Source organism: Oncorhynchus masou, chromosome 5 (genome assembly GCF_036934945.1).
Source record: "Oncorhynchus masou masou isolate Uvic2021 chromosome 5, UVic_Omas_1.1, whole genome shotgun sequence".
Taxonomy (NCBI): domain Eukaryota; kingdom Metazoa; phylum Chordata; class Actinopteri; order Salmoniformes; family Salmonidae; genus Oncorhynchus; species Oncorhynchus masou.
In genome coordinates, this window is record NC_088216.1 from 9,641,930 (window position 1) to 9,662,196 (window position 20,267).

The window sequence follows — 20,267 nt, forward strand, 5'->3', positions numbered from 1 at the left end:
CCCGCCCCTGTGAAGAGACATGGGTTATAAAACTATGCAAACACACCCTTCTCCCTCCACTATATAAAGCCTTGACGAAAATGTAACCTCCTGTTCCGGAGACATTAGGATGACGATCCGATGTCAGAATGGTTCAGATAATAACTACAGAACGAAGCCAACCTCAACGTGAGCTTTGGTTGCGAATGGTATGAACTTTGAACTCTCATTCACTACAGAAGTGATACCTCCTAGCCGTTGAGGTAGCAACAGCAGCTGCAAATGTGGGCTAGGAAAGAACAGACAGAGTATCCCGTCTACCACACAACGACATTACTACAACGTTTCCCGTTCACCACCAGAGACACTCTTCAAAGGACTCTGTTGGGCAACACGGCTTTCCATCTACCACCAACCTACTCAAGCGCAGCTCAGAGTAAATATTTATTGCATTTTCCTTTTCCAAATGGGTGATAATTTAGAATGCATAGGATATTGTATTTACAATCGCACATCTTCTCCCTTTGTTCCTCAGACTTCCCGCTCTTCCATTCATTTTCACCCATTTTCTTTTGTGTAACTCGCTGTCATATCTGCTTTGTCCGCTAGGGACGTTTTCCTTTATGCCATAATTTGTAATCAAGGTATGATTAATTATGTGTATATGTAATTCTGTGTGATTAGTTAGGTATTTAGTAAATAAATAAACCCAATTTTGTATTGCTGATTCAACTTGTTCACCAGGGTTCGTGAAGATAACCAAGAATTTACAACTTTCAGATGAGACTGAAATAAGGTGACGATTAATATTGACTGCTATTGATGTAAAATGTTACTAGGTCTTTAAGAGTTTATTTGAAAGATAACTGCTCTATAAATATTATTTTGTGGTGCCCCGACTCTCTAGTTAATTACATTTACATGATTAGCTCAATCAGGTAATACTATTACAGAGAGAGGATTTTATAGAATAGCATGTCATATCACTTAATCCGGCATAGCCAAAGACACAACAGTTGATTCAGTTGCAATCTTACTGGCAGCAATATCCTTGCCTGTGAAGCCCTTTTTGTGCAAAGTAATGATGACGGCACGTGTTTCCTTGCAGGTAACCTTGTTGACAGAGGAAGAACAATGATTCCGAGCACCACCCTCCTTTGGAAGCTTCCAGTCTGTTATTCGAACTCAATCAGCATGACAGAGTGATCTCCAGCCTTGTCCTCGTCAACACTCACACCTGTGTTAACGAGAGAATCACTGACATGATGTCAGCTGGTCCTTTTGTGGCAGGGCTGAAATGCAGTGGAAATGTTTTTTTTGGATTCAGTTCATTTGCATGGCAAAGAGGGACTTTGCAATTATTTGCAATTCATCTGATCACTCTTCATAACATTCTGGAGTATATGCAAATAGCCATCATACAAACTGAGGCAGCAGACTTTGTGAAAATGTATATTTGTGTCATTCTCCAAACTTTTGGCCACAACTGTACAGTGTTGGTAGGCTACCTACATGATGAGATTATTATGGATAAGAGAGATATTATTTTATTTGTCAAATGGCAACCAAGCATCGATCATCATGTCACCAGAATAAGACCATCAAAATGTATTGGAAAGGAGCATCAAGCTCATCACATGCATTTTCACCACCCTGTGAAGTTCATAACTTATTTCATCTGTAGCCAAATAAACTGCATGGTTTCCCAAGTCATAGTGGGCGGACCAATCAACATATCATCACATGACTCCACGTTTAACTTCGATATAATGGTTATTATATAAATACTTGCGCATAAAGGAGTTTCCACTGCCATTTCTCACTTATTCATTTTTACTGACACAAAAAGACCCCACCATGTAAAACAAACCAACAAATTGTCTGTCTTCATTTATCAAATTGTAAAAGCATATCCTGTTTCCATCAGCCCGGTCATTACTTTGGAAATGGTTGGATCAATATCCACCTTCATGATATGGATGAAGCCTGATTAGAATGTCTGAGTAGTTCTCTCTGATGTCATAATACACCCCTCTGATAGTGATACATTTGCTCCATTGTTTCCATGTCAGTTGGTTTCCCACTCTGATGATTTATATCTGACAGAGGGGCTTGAAATAAATAGTATGGTCACATTTTACAGATTGTTGCTTGGTATGTTGATGTAAACTATTTATTGATAATGTATTTTCCTATTCAGATTATACATCTGCATAGAGTCATAACAGTATTTTAAAGTTGATTAAAAAATATATATAAATTGTACACTTCTATTTTCACAATTTGAATTATTATCAATCAAAAACTCCTATAGCAACAATACACTGCAGCTTTGACATCAAGAAGAGAACGGGCTGATGGGTGGTGGTGCTACTCTATAGGTAAGGCTGTCCAATATGAATGTTCAATACACACAAAAGGTTGATCAGTAGCCAGTTAGCTAGCTGCTACAGTCCAATATAAATGTTCAATACACACAAAAGGATGATCAGTAGCCAGTTAGCTAGCTGCTACAGTCCAATATCAATGTTCAATACACACAAAAGGTTGATCAGTAGCCAGTTAGCTAGCTGCTACAGTCCAATATCAATGTTCAATACACACAATAGGTTGACTGTTGACCAATATGAATGTTCAATACACACAGTAGGACTGTTGACCAATATGAATGTTCATAATGAGGGAGAAATAAAGGTGGGCTCTCCTGTCAACATGGGACTCCTGCTGCAGGTATCCTAGCGGTTAATGGTGTTGGGCCAGTAACTGAAAGATCCCTGGTTTGAATCCCAGAGAGGACAAGGTGAAAAATCTGTCAATGTGCCCTTGAGGGCATCAGGAGCCTCATGTTTCTCCCATTCTTCTCTGCAGATCCTCTATAGCTCTGTCAGGTTGGATGGGGAGCGTCGCTACAAAGCTATTTTCAGGTCTCTCCAGAGATGTTAGATTGGGTTCAAATCCGGGCTCTGGTTGGGCCACTTAAGGACATTCAGAGACATCTCCCAAAGCCACTTCTGCGTTGTCTTGGTTGTGTACTTAGGGTCGTTGTCCTATTGGAATGTTAACCTTTGCCCCAGTCTGAGGTCCTGAGTGCTCTGGAGCAAGTTTTAAAAATGGTCTCTCTGTATTTCTCTGTGTTCATCTTTCCCTTGATCCTGATGAGTCTCCCAGTCCATGCCACTGAAAAATATCCCCACAGCATGTTGCTGCCACCACCATGCTTCACCGTAGGAATGGTGCCAGGTTTCCTCCAGACGTGACCCTTGGCATTCAGGCCAAAGAGTTAAATCTTGGTTTCATCAGACCAGATAATTTTGTTACTCATGGTCTGAGAGTCCTTTGGGTGCCTTTGGGTAATCTCCAAGCTGGCTTTCATATGCCTTTTACTGAGGAGTGGCTTTCATCTGGCAATTCTACCATAAAGTCCTGCTTGGTGGAGTGATGCAGAGATAGTTGTCCTTCTGGAAGGTTCTCCCATTTCCACAGAGGAGCTCTGTCAGAGTGACCATTGGGTTCTTGGTCACCTCCCTGACCAAGGCACTTCTCCCCCGATTGTTTAGTTTGGCCGGCCAGCCAGCAGTAGGAAGAGTCTTGGTGGTTTCAACTTCTTCCTTTTAAGAATGATGGGGACCTTCAATGCTGCAGAAATGCTTTGGTCCACTTCCCCAGATCCGTGACACAATCCTGTCTCGAAAGGAATATATCACATCAAATATAGGCTACTTAAAGTTCTTGAGAGAACACACATATGTTCGTACTCTTGTCTCATTTGTACAAAAATAGAATTGTGCTTTTGGTCGTGCAATATTTTCTTTATATATGTACACTGATCATACCAAACATTTGGAGAGAAAAAGCATCCTAATATGGACTAGGAACCTCCTCCGTTTCCCTCAGAAGAGACTCAATTAGTCTTGTGTTGTGTTGTGTAATTGAAGTCCAGAAACAAAGGGAGAAGGTGATAAGAGGAGAGCACATAGATGCAAGAAGGAATACAACGTGGCTGTAATGAAAGTGAACTGTGTTTATGCATGATCAGGGGCGTATTCATTCAGCCAATTCTGTTGACAAATGTTTCTTAAACGGAACACAACCAGGATAAACATACGTGAATTTGTCCAATAGAACCTCTATTTCAGCTAGATGCAGGCGAGAGTGTGCTTGTCGATATTGAATGTGTCACTGTCTGTCACCTCAAAATTTTCTCTCGACCTGTGTGAACCTACATTCTAAACTTTCATTCATAGGCTAGGTTGCTACCTCATGATGGGTATAGGGAAAATTCTAGTATCATGTTGTAGCCTAAACCTACCACTGTTACATTGAACAAGGTGAATGGAATATGAATGACAGTCATCCAATATGCTGTAATAGAAATAAGGCCATGCTCATGAAAAAACAAATGGTCCTGCATCATCTTAAACGGCAGTGACCGCCACTGTTTGGATGGTGGACCCAGCAGCGTTGCAGTTCTTGACACAAACCAGGGCGCCTGGCACCTACTACCATACCCCGTTCAAAGTAACTTAAATATTTTGTCTTCCCCATTTACTCTCTGAATAGCACACATGCACAGTCCATGTCTCATATCTCACTGATTAAAATTCCTTATTTAACCTGTCTTGCCCCTTCATCTACACTGACTGAGGTGGATTTAACTAGTGACATCAATAAGGGATCATAGCTTTAGCCTGGAATCACCTAGTCAGTCTATGGTCATGGAAGGAGCAGGTGTTCTTAATGTTTTGTCTACCCAGTGTATAGCACTACAGATAATCAAGTGCTATTTGCATGTGATGCATTTGGTCTGTTGTTTACAGGACGATTTGTATCTCATAGAGCCTGGCTTTAAGGGAATAGTATGGTCACATCTAATAAAAACGAATGTGAAAATGAACAGAGCAAATGTATATTAACACAGTACCTATTCATAGATGTATTTATTAATCATCTACATATTCATATTAAGCTTCTACGTCTGTGTACAGGAACATATTATTTGTAAGACGTAAGAGAAAATATATCAGCTTATTGTTAAATTATTATGACGTTCTTTCCAATACAATAAGTGTCGTCACTATTGTTTCCAAACTGCGTTACCCACTCCAGCCAGCAGATGGCGATGTGCGACTTTCAGGTGATGATTCTTGCGTGACGTATAATGGACTGGACGGGACGCTTCTTCAGGAACAACAAGGCGCCAACTCTTACAACCACCTCGATAGCTTGCAAGACAACATACAACTGAAAGATTGATTCTTTAGACCATGTTAATGTACATTTGCTAATGTCAGTGTTTTAAACGCATTTCGGTTGATGTATCTACTGGTTAACTTTAACCTAATGTGCTTGTTCAATTTGCAAACTTGTTAAAGATTGATACTGGCTAGGCTAGTCGCTAATGCTAGCTAGCTAACATCCCTGACCATGAGCTCACTGAACTACTCCTCCCTTGCTAATGAAGAGGAAGTCTGCTGTTTGGAGAAAGAATCTTTCAGAATGGAAAAGGAGGAAGAGGAGTTTGTTATAGTGAAAGAAGAGAACGAACCTTTTAGAGAGGAAGAGGATGCTGTCACCATAAAGGTGAAAAAGGAAGACGTTTTGGGAGTGAAAGAGGAGGAGACAGAAGATCCGATTAACACCAGTGAGTACTGTCTTAAAAACAGGGACTATGCCGTTGTTGAACTAATGTGGGGTTTTTAAGGGGCATTCTACTGAAATTCGACACTTGAATATGTTTTAAAGTACTGTATGAATTGTTGAAGGGTCGATCTGCCATTGGTTCATATATTTTTGGGACTTTTCAATTAGATGTATTGAATTCTCCATGTGGTCTACATTAAAGTTCCCCTCATCTAGTATAACAGGCTTTTAAAATGCAATATTGGTGCAAATGTTCTACTTAAAACATCAAAGGGCACTTATTTTGTGGAAAAACCCTTTTACATTTGCATAAAAAAAATGTTTTGTTAGGAAATGTTGATGAAAGTGGCCAATTTAGGCCCTTTTAGACATATTCATGCCTCTTGTAAGTCTCTGTGATTGCAATAGATGGTCATAAGTTTACCATCTGTTTGATGTTCTCATTCACACAGGAGAGAGACATGACTATCCTGGATCCTCTGGGGAGCCTCAACAACATCCTGATGCTGACGAGGAAGAGAAGATTCTCTCCAGATCAGAACACCAGATGGTACAGCTTGGTCTGGTCTAGCATACAGCTTGCTCTATCTGGGTCTGGGCTGGGTTTCTGTAAAGCACTTAATGACAACAGTGACATCAGCATCCATAATGATACGTGTATGTGTCCCCTCTTTATGGTTACCAGGACAACGCTAGCCCTTCCACCCTCCCGGAGTCCATGTGTCGTGCCTCTCCCAGTCGCACCTTACTGCTGGGTATGAAGAGGTTGTCTGTGCTGCTGGTGGACTGCAGGAAAACAACGGGGCTGAGTGGAACTGTGAGAGGAGGAGAAGAGAAGAAAGGATCAGATTTGACTCATCAAAGTAAGTGCTGTAGTTTAGTTTGAACAAATACATCTGAACAAATAGATCTGCCCACTGGTATCTGTTACCAGGACAACCAATTTGTAAGTCGCTCTGGATAAGAGCGTCTGCTAAATGACTTAAATGTAAATGTAAAACCAGCAGAGTTCTATTAGTTGACAGGAAGATAGACTGGTGAATATGGATGTTATGAATATCATAACACTGAACAAGTATTCTGCCAATGAAAAGAGAGAAACCAATTGACCATATAAAACCTTGATGAAAGGTAGCTTTAGAGAGAAACCAATAGACCATATAAAACCTTGATGAAAGGTAGCATTAGAGAGAAACCAATAGACCATATAAAACCTTGATGAAAGGTAGCTTTAGAGAGAGAGAGTTTCAAGATGATCCAATGTAAGGTGCTTGTTTAAAAAAAAAGTTTCCTTAAAACATTATGGATATTACATTGCCTGTCCCAGTCAACCCCCCTAACACTTACAAAGAGCTGCAGTGAGTTTCAGAATGGGTGGCAAGGAATAAGTTAGTCCTAAATATTTCAGATTACCTTAAATTACATGGCCTACTATGCTAATTCTGTAGCAGTATTGTTAGAGGGGGGTGAATTCACCAATTTGTAAGTCGCTCTGGATAAGAGCGTCTGCCAAATGACTTAAATGTAAATGTAAATAAATATTTTGTAGGGGCGCCAGGAAGGTATTAACCCTAGTTATTAAAGTTAGTTATTACCTATTATAACATTATTATTATTATTATTAGATATTATTAAAACTGAAAGGATGAGAGTAGAATAGAGAAGCGCTTCCAGACACATTCTAAACATTATGGAGTCTTAAAGGAGGACTGTAGCATCTAATGATGAAACATTATGGAGTCTAAAAGGAGGACTGTAGCATCAAATGATGAAACATTATGGAGTCTTAAAGGAGGCCTGTAGCATCTAATGATGAAACATTATGGAGTCTTAACTTCTTATGGCTAACATTCCGCTGAAAAGGCAGAGCGCGAAATTCAATTCAATTGCTTGTTCAATGAACCATCAACAATTAATTAACATGCACCTGTGGAACCACGTGTAACAACACCTGCACAGGATTGGTACAACCGAACATCACACCTGTGGGACACGTACAGGATGGCAACAACAACTGCCCAAGTTACACCAGGAACGCACAATCCCTCCATCAGTGCTCAGACTGTCCTCAATAGGCTGAGAGAGGCTGGACTGAGGGCTTGTAGGCCTGTTGTAAGGCAGGTCCTCACTAGACATTACTGGCAACAACGTCGCCTCTGGGCACGAACCCACTGTCACTGGAGCCGACAGGACTGGCAAAAGGTGCTCTTCACTGACAAGTTGCGGTTTTGTCTCCAGGGGTGATGGTTGGATTCGCGTTTATCGTCGAAGGAATGAGCATTACACCGAGGCCTGTACTCTGGAGCGGGATTGATTTGGAGGTGGAGGGGCCGTCATGGTCTGGTGCGGTGTGTCACAGCATCATCAGACTGAGCTTGTTGTTATTGCAGTCAATCTCAACGCTGTGTGTTACATGGAAGACATCCTCCTCCCTCATGTGGTGTCCTTCCTGCAGGCTCATCCTGGCATGACCCTCCAGCATGACAATGCCACCAGCCTTACTGCTCGTGCTGTGCATGATTGCCTGCAAGACCGGAATGTCAGTGTTCTGCCATGGCCAGCGGAGAGCCCGGATCTCAATCCCATTGGGCACGTCTGGGACCTTTTGGATCGGAGGGTGAGGGCTACGGCCATTCCCCCCCAGAAATGTCCGGGAACTTGCAGGTGCCTTGGTGGAAGAGTGGGGTAACATCTCACTTGTTCAGTTTATGTCTGCTGTTGAATCTTATGATCCAACAAATATTTACACATCTTAAGTTTGCTGAAAATAAATGCAGTTTAATGCAATTTGGAATAGGTAAAGGGGTCTGAATACTTAACGAATGCACTATGTCTGTGTGTATACTGAACCAAAATATAAACAACAATTTCAACGATGTACAGTTCATGTAAGTCAGTCATTGTAAATAAATAAATTAGGCCCTAATCGATGGACTGTACATGATTTGGCAGGGGCGCAGCCATTGGTGGACCCTGGAGGGCATAAGCCCACCCATTGCGGTGCCAGGCCCAGCCAATCAGAATTAGTTTTTCCCCACAAAAGGCTTCATTACATAGAGGAATACAACTCGGGTGGCTGGTCTCAGACGATGTTGAGATCCTGGGCTGGCGTCGTTATATGTGGTCTGTGGTTGTGAGGCCAGTTGGATGTACTGCCAAATTCTCTAAAATGACATTGGAGGCGGCTTCTGGTAGAGAATTGAACATTCAATTATCTGGTAACAGCTCTAATTGCGCGCTCCCTCAACTTGAGACATCTGTGGCATTGTGTTGTGTGACAAAACTGCACATTTTAGTGTGGCCTTTTATTCTCCCCAGCACAAGGTGCACCTGTGTAATGATCATGCTGTTTAATCAGCTTGATATGCCACACCTTTCAGGTGCATTAATTATCTTGGCAAAGGAGAAATGTTTACTAACAGGAATGTAAACAAATTTGTGTTCAACATTTGTGAGAAAGCTTTTGTGCATATGAAAAAATTCTGGGGTCTTTTATTTCAGCTCATGAAACATGGGACCAACACTTCACATGTTGCTAAAAAAATATAAAAAAAACAACATCTACCCCAAATTATTTTTACTTTACACAAAATATCATGATCTTTGTGATGGTCAAAATGTACAACATTTGTGAACGTCTAAATAAAAATAATTGTCACAGTGGGCGTTGTCGTGGAAATTCATGTATACTGAGAAAGACTTTGTAATTTCTTCAAACAATAATTTTTATTTAATATGGATTAATTATTGCAATAATGAAGCTGTTGACCCCACACTCTTGTGTGTGTTGCCGAGTGCTTAACCTTGAATGAAAAACAGAGCTCTTATAAATGCTTAGTCAGGGCTGGTTCCACCCCTCCCATGCTGATCGGGGGGCATCACAAGCCATCCTGGGTTCATCCTGTGGTCATCTGCACTTGGTGTTGTTTTAACCCCTCAACCCGGCTGTAGGTTTTTATCAGTAAGTAATGAATCAATTGTCAGCTCAAGCTCCAGAGGCCCAACTCAGTCCCATAGACACAGATGAGAGAGTACCCATCAAAGCTATTCGATGGCTAAACAGTATTAATACAATCTTGTAATTTTTCTCAGTGTCCACCCTATCGACAACGGGGAAATGTTACTGATGTGCTTTGTGTCTGTCTCCAATGTAAAAAAAAATATATAAAAATGGATATTCCTGCAGTCAGCATGCCAATTTTACGCTCCCTCTGAGACATCTGTGGCATTGTTGTGACAAAACTGCACATTTTAGTAGCCTTTTATTTTCCCCAGCACAAGGTGCACCTGTGTAATAATCAAGCTGTTCAATCAGCTTCTTGATATGCCACACCTGTCAGGTGGATGGATTATTTTGGCAGAGAATAAATGTTAACTAACAGGGATGTAAAACATTCTGCAATCTTTTTTTTCAGCTCATGAAACATCCAACACTTTCCATGTTGCGTTTATAATTTGTTTATTGTAGTTACTATCAGTTTTAGGAACATCTTTCCAAATATTTCACCTTATTTTTTACTTTACCCAAAATATGACATCAGTGATAATCAAAATGTTGAAAATCTGTGAACGTCTAAATAAGAAATTGGGCCATTTAAACAGCAGGTGTCGAACCCTTTCGGCAACGGAGAGATTTTACTGATGTGCTTTGTGTCTTCGACTTAAAAACAAGCCAGTAGAACGTGGAATGAAGCCTCTAGTGTAATGTGGGACCGGATGGCAGCTATTTAAGTCACTGGTTTGGCAGAATGCCAGTCATTATATCGCCTTGCGTTCCATTACTCTGTAGACAAAAAGAATGCTATGGTTGGAACGTTATTGGATATATATGATAATAACATCCTGAAGATTGATTCTCTACTTAGTTTGACCAGTTTATTCGACCTGGAATATATCTTTTTGAAGTTTTTGTCCGAGTTCGCCTGGACCAGCGCCAGCTTTTGGACATGTGAACTAAACGTGGTAGCAAAAGTAGCTAATTGGACAGTAGTAATGGACATTATGGAGCAAAACAATGTTTTGTTGCGGAACTAGGATTCCTTGCACTGCATTCTGATGAAAGATCATCAAAGGTAAGGGAATATTTATGATGTAATTTCGTATTTCTGTTGACTCCAACATGGCGGAGAAATATATTTACTTCTGAGCATCGTCTCAGATTATTGAATGGTATGCTTTTTTCGTAACGTTTTTTTAAAATCTGACACAGCGGTTGCATTAAGAACCAGTGTATCTTTAATTATATGTAAAACATGTGTCTTTCGTCAAAGTTTATGATGAGTATTTGCATATATTCCAGAATGTTATGAAGAGTGATCAGATGAATTACAAAGTCCCTCTTTGCCATGCAAATGAACTGATTCCCCCCCCAAAAAAACTGGAAGCTTCAAAAGGAGGGTGGTGCTTGGAATCATTGTTCTTCCTCTGTCACCCATGGTTCCCTGCAGGGAAACACGTGCCGTCATCATTACTTTGCACAGGGCAAGGATATAGCTGCCAGTAAGATTGCACCTAAATCAACCATTTATCGGTTCATCAAGAACTTAAGGAGAGCGGTTCAATTGTTGTGAAGAAGGCTTCAGGCTTCAGGTTGTGAAGAAGATTGCTTCAGGGCCAGGTTGTAAAGGCTTCAACCATTTCAGGCTTCGGCTTCAGGCTTCAAGAACTTCAAGGTTGTGAAGAAGGCGGTTCAAGGCTTCAGGTTGTGAAGAAGGCTTCAGGGCTTCCCAGGTTGTGAAGAAGGCTTCAGGGCTTCAGGTTGTGAAGAAGGGGCTTCAGGTTGTGAAGAAGGCTTCAGGCTTCAGGTTGTGAAGGTTGTGAAGAGAGGGCTTCAGGTTGTGGACTTCAGGTTGTGAAAGGCTTCAGGGCAGCAGGCTTCAGGGTGAAGAATTCCAGGTTGTGAAGGCTTACAGGCTTCGCTTCTTTAGGTTAATGATGATACATGTTTAATGATGACGAAAAAACGAACAATACAAAAACAACAAACGTAACGTGAAAACCTATACAGTCTATCTGGTGACAACAAACACAGAGACAGGAACAATCACGCACGACACACTCAAACAATATGGCTGCCTAAATATGGTTCCCAATCAGAGACAACGATAAACACCTGCCTCTGATTGAGAACCACTTCAGGCAACCATAGACTTACCTAGAAAACCCCACTAAGCCACAATCCCAATACGTATCAAAAACCCCATGACAAAACACACCACATACAAAACCCATGTCACACCCTGGCCTGACCAAATAAATAAAGAAAACACAAAATACTAAGACCAGGGCGTGACACACCCAAGAAAGTCCAGCAAGTGCCAGGACCGTCTCCTAAAGTTGATTCAGCTGCGGGATCGGGGCACCACCAGTTCAGAGCTTGCTCAGGAATGGCAGCAGGCAAGTGTGAGTGCATCTGCACGCACAGTGAAGAGAAGACTTTTGGTGTCAAGAAGGGCCGCAAAGAAGCCACTTCTCTCCAGGAAAAACATCAGGGACAGACTGATATTCTGCAAAAGTACAGGGATTGGACTACTGAGGACTGGGGTAAAGTCATTTTCTCTGAATCCCCTTTCCGAATGTTTAGGGCATCCGGAAAAAGCTTGTCCGGAGAAGACAACCATCAGTCCTGTGTCATGCCAACAATAAAGCATCCTGAGACCATTCATGTTTGGGGTTACTTCTCAGCCAAGGGTGTCGGCTCACTCACAATGTTGCCTAAGAACACAGCCATGAACAAAGAATGGTACCAACACATCCTCCGAGAGCAACTTCTCCCAACCATCCAGGAACAGTTCGGTGACGAACAATGCCTTTTCCAGCATGATGGAGCACCTTGCAATAGGGCAAAAGTGATAACTAAGTGGCTCGGGTAACAAAAACGTCAATATTTTGGGTCCATGGCCAGGAAACTCCCCAAACCTTAATCCCATTGAGAACTTGTGGTCAATCATCAAGAGGCGGGTGGACAAACAAAAACCCACAAATTCTGACAAAATCCAAGCATTGATTATGCAAGAATGGGCTGCCATCAGTCAGGATGTGGCCCAGAAGTTAATTGACAGCATGCCAGGGCGGATTGCAGAGGGCTTGAAAAAGGCTCAACACTGCAAATATTGACTCTGCATCAACTTCATGTCATTGTAAATAAAAGCCTTTGACACTTATGAAATGCTTGTAATTATACTTCATCATTCCATAGTAACATCTGACTAAAATATCTGAAGACACTGAAGCAGCAAATTTTGTGGAAAGTAATATCTTTCATTCTCAAAGCTTTTGGCCATGACTCTAGGTCGCATTCTGTATCATACAGCTATAAAAGTTATATATTTAGAACTACCTGCTCGATTGGAATCCAGTGACGTCTGTGTCTTGAGTGTCCGAGAACTGTTTATTTATTTGTGTTCTGACGAAAACAGAATGAATAAATAAGTAGTGTAAACATTATCAGTAATTACCAGGAAACTCTACAACATTTGTTTTAAAATCACACTAAGATTGTTAAAACTGGTCTTATGTTATTGAGGGATCTGATTAGGATTTACCCTCGTAGCAAGGCCGTTTTATCATGTGGAGGTTTCATTAGTGTCTCTATTTTTCTTTTAAACACTGTCTTTGGCAGGAGAAAGACCAGGCTCAGAGGAACCAGAGCCAGGGACGTCCAAACCAGCAAGAAGACACCAGTGCTCTTACTGTGGAAAGGGTTGTAACAGGTTAGGGGCCCTGAAACAACATGAGCTAGTACACACAGGGGAGAAGCCTTACCACTGCTCCCACTGTGGCAAGTGTTTTAAGCGGTTAGGGAACCTGAAACGACACGGGCTAGTACACACAGGGGAGAAGCCATACTACTGCTCCCAGTGTGGAAAGTGTTTCAGCCGGTCAGAGCATCTGAAAGACCACGAAAGAATACACACAGGTGAGAAGCCTTACCACTGCTCCCAGTGTGGCAAGTGTTTTAACCAGTCAGGGCATCTGAAAGACCACGAAAGAATACACACAGGGGAGAAGCCTTTCTACTGCTCCCAGTGTGGCAAGTGTTTCACCCAGTCAGGGGATCTGAAAAAACATGAAAGAATACACACAGGGGAGAAGCCTTTCTACTGCTCCCAGTGTGGCAAGCGTTTCAGCCAGTCAAGGGATCTGAAAAAACATAATAGAATACACACAGGGGAGAAGCCTTACCACTGCTCCCAGTGTGGCAAGCGTTTCAGCCAGTCAGGGGATCTGAAAAACCATGAGAGAAGACACACCGGGGAGAAGCCTTACCACTGCTCCCAGTGTGGCAAGTGTTTCACCCAGTCAGGGGATCTGAAAAAACATGAACGAATACACACAGGGGAGAAGCCTTTCTACTGCTCCCAGTGTGGCAAGCGTTTCAGCCAGTCAGGGGATCTGAAAAAACATGACAGAATACACACGGGGGAGAAGCCTTACCACTGCTCCCACTGCGGAAAGGGTTTTAACCGGTTGGGGACCCTGAAACAGCATGAGAGAATACACACAGGGGAGAAGCCTTACCACTGCTCCCAGTGTGGCAAGTGTTTCACCCAGTCAGGTGATCTGAAAAAACATGAAAGAATACACACAGGGGAGAAGCCTTTCAACTGCTCCCAGTGTGGAAGGAGTTTTAACCAGAAAAACAGCCTGAACCAACATGAGAAAATACACAGAGGTGAGATGCATTACCACTCCTCCCAGGGTGCAAAGCATTTGCCCATTTAGGAAGCCTGAAAGAGCATGACACAGAGGAGAAAGCTTACAAAAGCTTAGACTTTGGGAAAACATTTACTCATAACAATCACTTAAACGTCATTAGAGAATCCACACAGGAGAGAAATGACTTCTCTTTGCGCGTATATTGATATTTCTCATCTAAATTTTCTTACAATTCATCAGAGAACATACACAGTGCTCCCGTTGTCTTATATTGTTGCCTTACAATGTGTTTACCTGCTTTTACCATATGAAATTGCTTCTTCCAATTATTGAGTAACATGTACCTGTTAAGAAACTGACTGTTAGATATGTTAAGGCTCCATGGATTGATGAGGAATTTAAAAACTGTATGTTTGAAAGAGTTGGGGCCAAAGGAGTGGCTAATAAGTCTGGCTGGCTGTTTTATGTACTGCAAATTGAGAAATTATGTGACCAAACTCAACAAAAATAATCAACTTTATTATGAAGCCAAGATCAATGATATAAATAATGATGGAAAAAAAACATCATGAAAGAAAAGCAAGTATTGAATTTTGTAAAGTTAGTGTGGGAGAGGTGGAAAAATTGTTATTGATCAATAATGACAAACCTCCTGGCATTGACAACTTAGGTGGAAAGCTACTGAGGACAGTAGCTGACTCTATAGCCACTCCTATCTGACATATTTTTTAATATGAGCCTAGAGGAAGGTCTTTGTTCTCAGGCCTGGAGGAAGCCAAATTAATCCACTACCCAAGAGTGGTAAAGCGGCCTTTACTGGTTCTAACAGCAGACCTATAAGCTTGCTGCCAGCTCTTAGCAAACTGTTGGAAAAAATTGTGTTTGAACAAATACAATGCTATATTTCTGTAACAAATGAACAACAGACTTTCAGCATGCTTATAGAGAAGGGCACTCAACATGTACTGCACTGACACAAATGACTGATGATTGGTTGAGAGAAATTGATAACAAGAAGATTGTGGGAGCTCTATTGTTAGATTTCAGTGCAGCCTTTGATATTTTTGACCATAACCTGTTGTTTAAGAATGTTTGTGCTATGGCTTTTCAACCTCTGCCATAATGTGGATTCAGAGCTATCTATCTAATAGAACTCAGAGGGTTTTTAATGGAAGCTTCTCTAATGTCAAACATATGAAGTGTGATGTACCGCAGGGCAGCTCTCTAGGCCCTCTACTCTTTTCTATTTTTACCAATGGCCTGCCACTGGCATTAAACAAAGCATGTGTGTCCATGTATGCTGATGATTCAACTATATAAGCACCAGCAACCACAGCTAATGAAGTCACTGAAACCCTTAACAAATAGTTGCAGTCTGTTTTGGAATCCATGGCCAGTAATAATCTGGTCCTGAACATCTCTAAAACTAAGAGCATTGTATTTGGTACAAATCATTCCTCAAGTTCTAGACCTCAGCTGAATCTGGTAATGAATTGTGTGGCTGTTGAACAAGTTGAGGAGACTAAATTACTTGGCATTACCTTAGATTGTAAACTGTCATGGTCAAAACATATAGATTCAATGGTTGTAAAGCTGGGGAGAGGTCTAGCCATAATAAAGAGATGCTCTGCTTTTTTGACACTACTCTCCACAAAGCAAGTTCTGCAGGCCCTAGTTTTGTCTAATCTTGATTATTGTCCAGTCGTGTGGTCCAGTGCTGCAAGGAAAGACCTAGTAAAGCTGCAGCTGGCCCAGAACAGAGCGGCTTTTATTCTCTATTTTGATTAGGCCAGGGTGAGACTTGGGTGGGCATTCTATGTTCCTTTTTCTGTTTTTGTATTTCTTTGTTTTTGGCCGAGTGTGGTTCCCAATCGGAGGCAGCTGTCTATCGTTGTCTCCGAATTGTGAATCATACTTAGGCAGCCTTTTTCCACCTGTGTTTTTTGGGTAGTTTTCTGTATAGTTCATTTGCCTTACAGAACTGTTAATTCTTCTCTTTGTTATTTTGTTAGAATGTTTTTGATTAAATAAAAATCATGAACACTTACCACGCTGCGCTTTGGTCCATGCTTTCCGACGAGAGACGTGACAATTATGTGTCATGTTTTGTGTTGACCGCAGGAGGGGTAGCTGCTGCTTTTGCAACAGCTAATGGGGATCCTAGTAAAATACCAAATACCAAACTCTGTTGTTCTCTCTGAGCTCAGAAATAAAGAATCTTGGTTTGACTTGGACTCCAGCAGATCCTTATATTATAATATCCACCACAACTCACCCACAGATTGCTGTTTCATGATTGTCTCAATAAAGATTTCCTCATTCCACTTTCCTGTGGGCTTTTACAAGCCTCCCACTGGTTCAATAAACATTGTTTCCACGTCAAATTAAAAAACATGCTTAACATTGAATAACCTTCACTATCTTCATCCCTAAACTAGCAACATTAACTATTGTCTATTGTTATTCTCAATGACATTCCTGGCCTTATGAAATCCTAGCTAAATACAATATTCCCACCTGTTTTCATGTCTTTGGTTATGCAAACATTTGTTTATTCGATTATATTTCTCATTAAGATGTATATTGTTTTAATTCTGCATGGGTCACGCATTGCTTTGGTCATGTGTTCCCTTATGGGTCAATGATTTTAATTAGAATATAGCAATTGTGCTCTGTCCTCAATCACTTACAGTTTCTTTGGAAAGTATTCAGACCCCTTGACTTTTAGGTTTAGGTCATCAGTAAAGGAGACATCTTAAATATTACAATGACCCTTTCAAAGACAGACATCCCCCGGACCTCCCCCTATAACTATTTTTAAAAGGGTAAAAATGACCTGTTTTCTATAGCATTAAGGTCAGTGATGCACTCCAATACCTTTTTGGTCTTTATGGCCAAACAGTTCTATTTTTGTTTCATCAGACCAGAGGACGCATTCAGGCGTTTGGAAATCGCCCAAGGATTAACCAGACTTGTGGAGGTCTACCATTTTTTTCTGAGATCTTGGCAGATTTTTATTTATTTTTCCATGATGTCAAGTAAAGAGGCACTGAGTTTCAAGGTAGGTCTTGAAATACATACACAGGTGCTCTTCCAATTGACTCAAATGATGTCAATTAGCCTATCAGAAGCTACGAAAGCTATGACATAATTTTCTGGAATTTTCCAAGGCTGTTTCAAGGCACAGTCAATTTAGTGTATGTAAACATCTGACCCACTGGGATTGTGAAATAATCTGTCTGTAAACAATTGTTGAAAAATGACTTGTGTCATTAACCAGATGTCCTCACCGATTTGACCAAAACTATAGTTTGTTAACAAGAAATTTGATTTGAAAAATTTTAATGACTCCAACCATGTGATGATCTTTATTCAACTGTGGAATACTGTATCCTTGGATCTTATATATTGCATCTTAGCTGCTGGTTTCTGCTCATCCATGTTTTATACTCTATATTTCCATTCCAAAGAAATGTATTAAGTTGTGGAATTTGTTAATATTATCTGTTGAACTGCACGTCTGACTTAGAAGCCCAGTGGGCTGGTTTGAAAATCTGCTAACCATGTGTTGTGACCAATATCCACATCTGTAAGCATCAACATGTCACCAATAAGATCTGTCTAAAATGTGTATGTCACCAATAGGATCTGCTAACCATGTGTATGTGACCACCCTGTGAAGTTGATAAACATTTATTTAATGTCACCAATAAACTGCATGTGGTTCCCAATAACATCTGTAACCATGGGTATGTGATCCAACATATATCATCATGGTATGTGACCAAGTTAACTAAGATAACCATGTGTATGTAAATCAATAACATCGCATAACCATTGTATGTCACCATCTCATTTGCTAACCATGTGTATGTCACCAATAACAAATTGTCTGTCGGCATTTAGACATCTGCTAACCATGTGACCAATAACATTGTCTGTCAAACCATGTGTTCCATCACCAATAACATCTTTAACCATGGTGACCAATATCCATCTTCATAACCATGGATGTCACCAATAACATCTGATAACCATGTGAATGTGTGACCAATAACATCTATAACCATGTGTATGTCACCAATACCATCTGATAACCATGTGATATTTCACCAATAACATCTGAATAACCATCTGTATGTCACCAATAACATCTGATAACCATGTGTATGTTTAAATGTCTAAGTATGTGTATGTGACCAATAACAATAACTCTGATAATGACCAATAACATCTGCTAACCATGTGTATGCACCAATAACATCTGCTCCATGTGTTAACATTTGATTTGAACAAAACAAATCCATGTGATGATGTTTGATCAATGTGGAAAACGGATTAATTTGTAAAAATCCATCAACATAATGTATTTTTATTAATTTTCACACAACTGGTAACCAGTGACTGGTGACATTTTGTTTTTCACCCAACTGGCAACCTAAATCCAATGACGGTGGACATTTTGTGTTGATTTCATGTTGAATTCACTTTAGCTTTGACGAATCAAACAAATGTAAATAGAAACTAGATGCTGAACAGACTTCTGTGCCCAGTGGAATGGTTTGAATAAGCGGCTGGTGTTGGATCAATATCCCATTAGTAGCTACTGTACAGATTTTCTAATATTTCAAATCTGCACACAATGTTTGCATCAAACAGGTTTATTGCGGATAAAAGTCTTTGCGTGATGACGTAGTGCACGGAAAAAAATGTTTTCCTGTTGAATTCCCATGTTCTGAATGAAAAATGCAAGTTAAATGGGTTTCCATTGCATTTTCAACTCACTGAGGGTTTTAAAAACCGTTGAGTTATATAGCAAAAGTCCTCTTGTCCCGTGCACTGGAGCCAACAGCTCAAAGATACAGTGTGGCAGGCTACCTAGATGATGAGATTATTATGGATAAGAGCGACATTATTTTATTTGTCAAATGGCAACCAAGCCTCAGTCATCATCATGTCACCAAAGAAGACCATCAAAATGTATTGGAAAGGAGCATCAAGCTCATCACATGCACTTTCACCACCCTGTGAAGTTCATCATTTATTTAATCTTAGCCTAATAAACTGCATGGTTTCCGCAACCCGTAGTGGGAGGACCACACAAATATCATCAGTGACTCCAAGTTAACTAAGATATGACCCCTCCCGTTTTTAAATCAATAGCCCCAGTAAAGGATTAATACCGCCACTTCTCGTTTATACATTTTTACTGACAGAAAAGACCCCACCATGTCAAAGGGTAACAAATCGTCTGTCGGCATTTATAAAAGTGGTACAGGCATATCCTGTTTCCATCAGCCCGGTCATTACTTTGGAAATGGTTGGATCAATATCCACCTTCATGATATGGATGAAGCCCATTTGGAATGTCTGAGTAGTTCTATATGATGTCATAATACACCCCTCTGATAATCAAGTGATGTTGAGACATGTGATGCATTTGCTCCATCTGTTTACATTTAAATGGGAGGCAGACCACTCTGATAAAAATGGGGCTATATAGTATGGTGAAAGCCCTGACCTCCATGAATAGGATTATTCATCATAAACTCCTATAGCAACAATACACTGTGGCTTTGACTTCAAGATAATGGGTGGTGGTGCAAATCAGAGAGATATAGGAGCAAGTCCAGTATGAATGTTCAATACACACAATAGGTTGACAGGAAGCTAGCTTAGGCTAGCACTGGTGTAATATGATCAAATTTTTTTCAGTCAGGATTCTAGCAGCCATTTTGCCCTAACTGAACTACATTTAGTGATTTATCCGGGAGACCTTGAAGTAGTGGTTCCCCTTGCTCTGCAAGTTTTGTGACAAAAGCGATGGATACATTTTTCGTGGGTGGCTGTTTGGATGTGACAGAGGGTCCCTGGTTTTTGCAATGGGCGTAGGGGATGGGGAAAAGTTATACTGTTGATTTGGCAGAGGACAAACCATTCACAGAGACAAACTGATATCTTTCCGCAGATAAGATCTAAACCAGGCTCAG

The 20,267-nt window shown here is 40.8% G+C and overlaps 1 pseudogene; it reads left to right on the forward strand.

Moving 5' to 3' along the window:
- LOC135525834 (zinc finger protein 850-like) overlaps positions 1-20,267 on the forward strand; it is a 227,988-nt pseudogene that overhangs the window by 196,732 nt on the left and 10,989 nt on the right.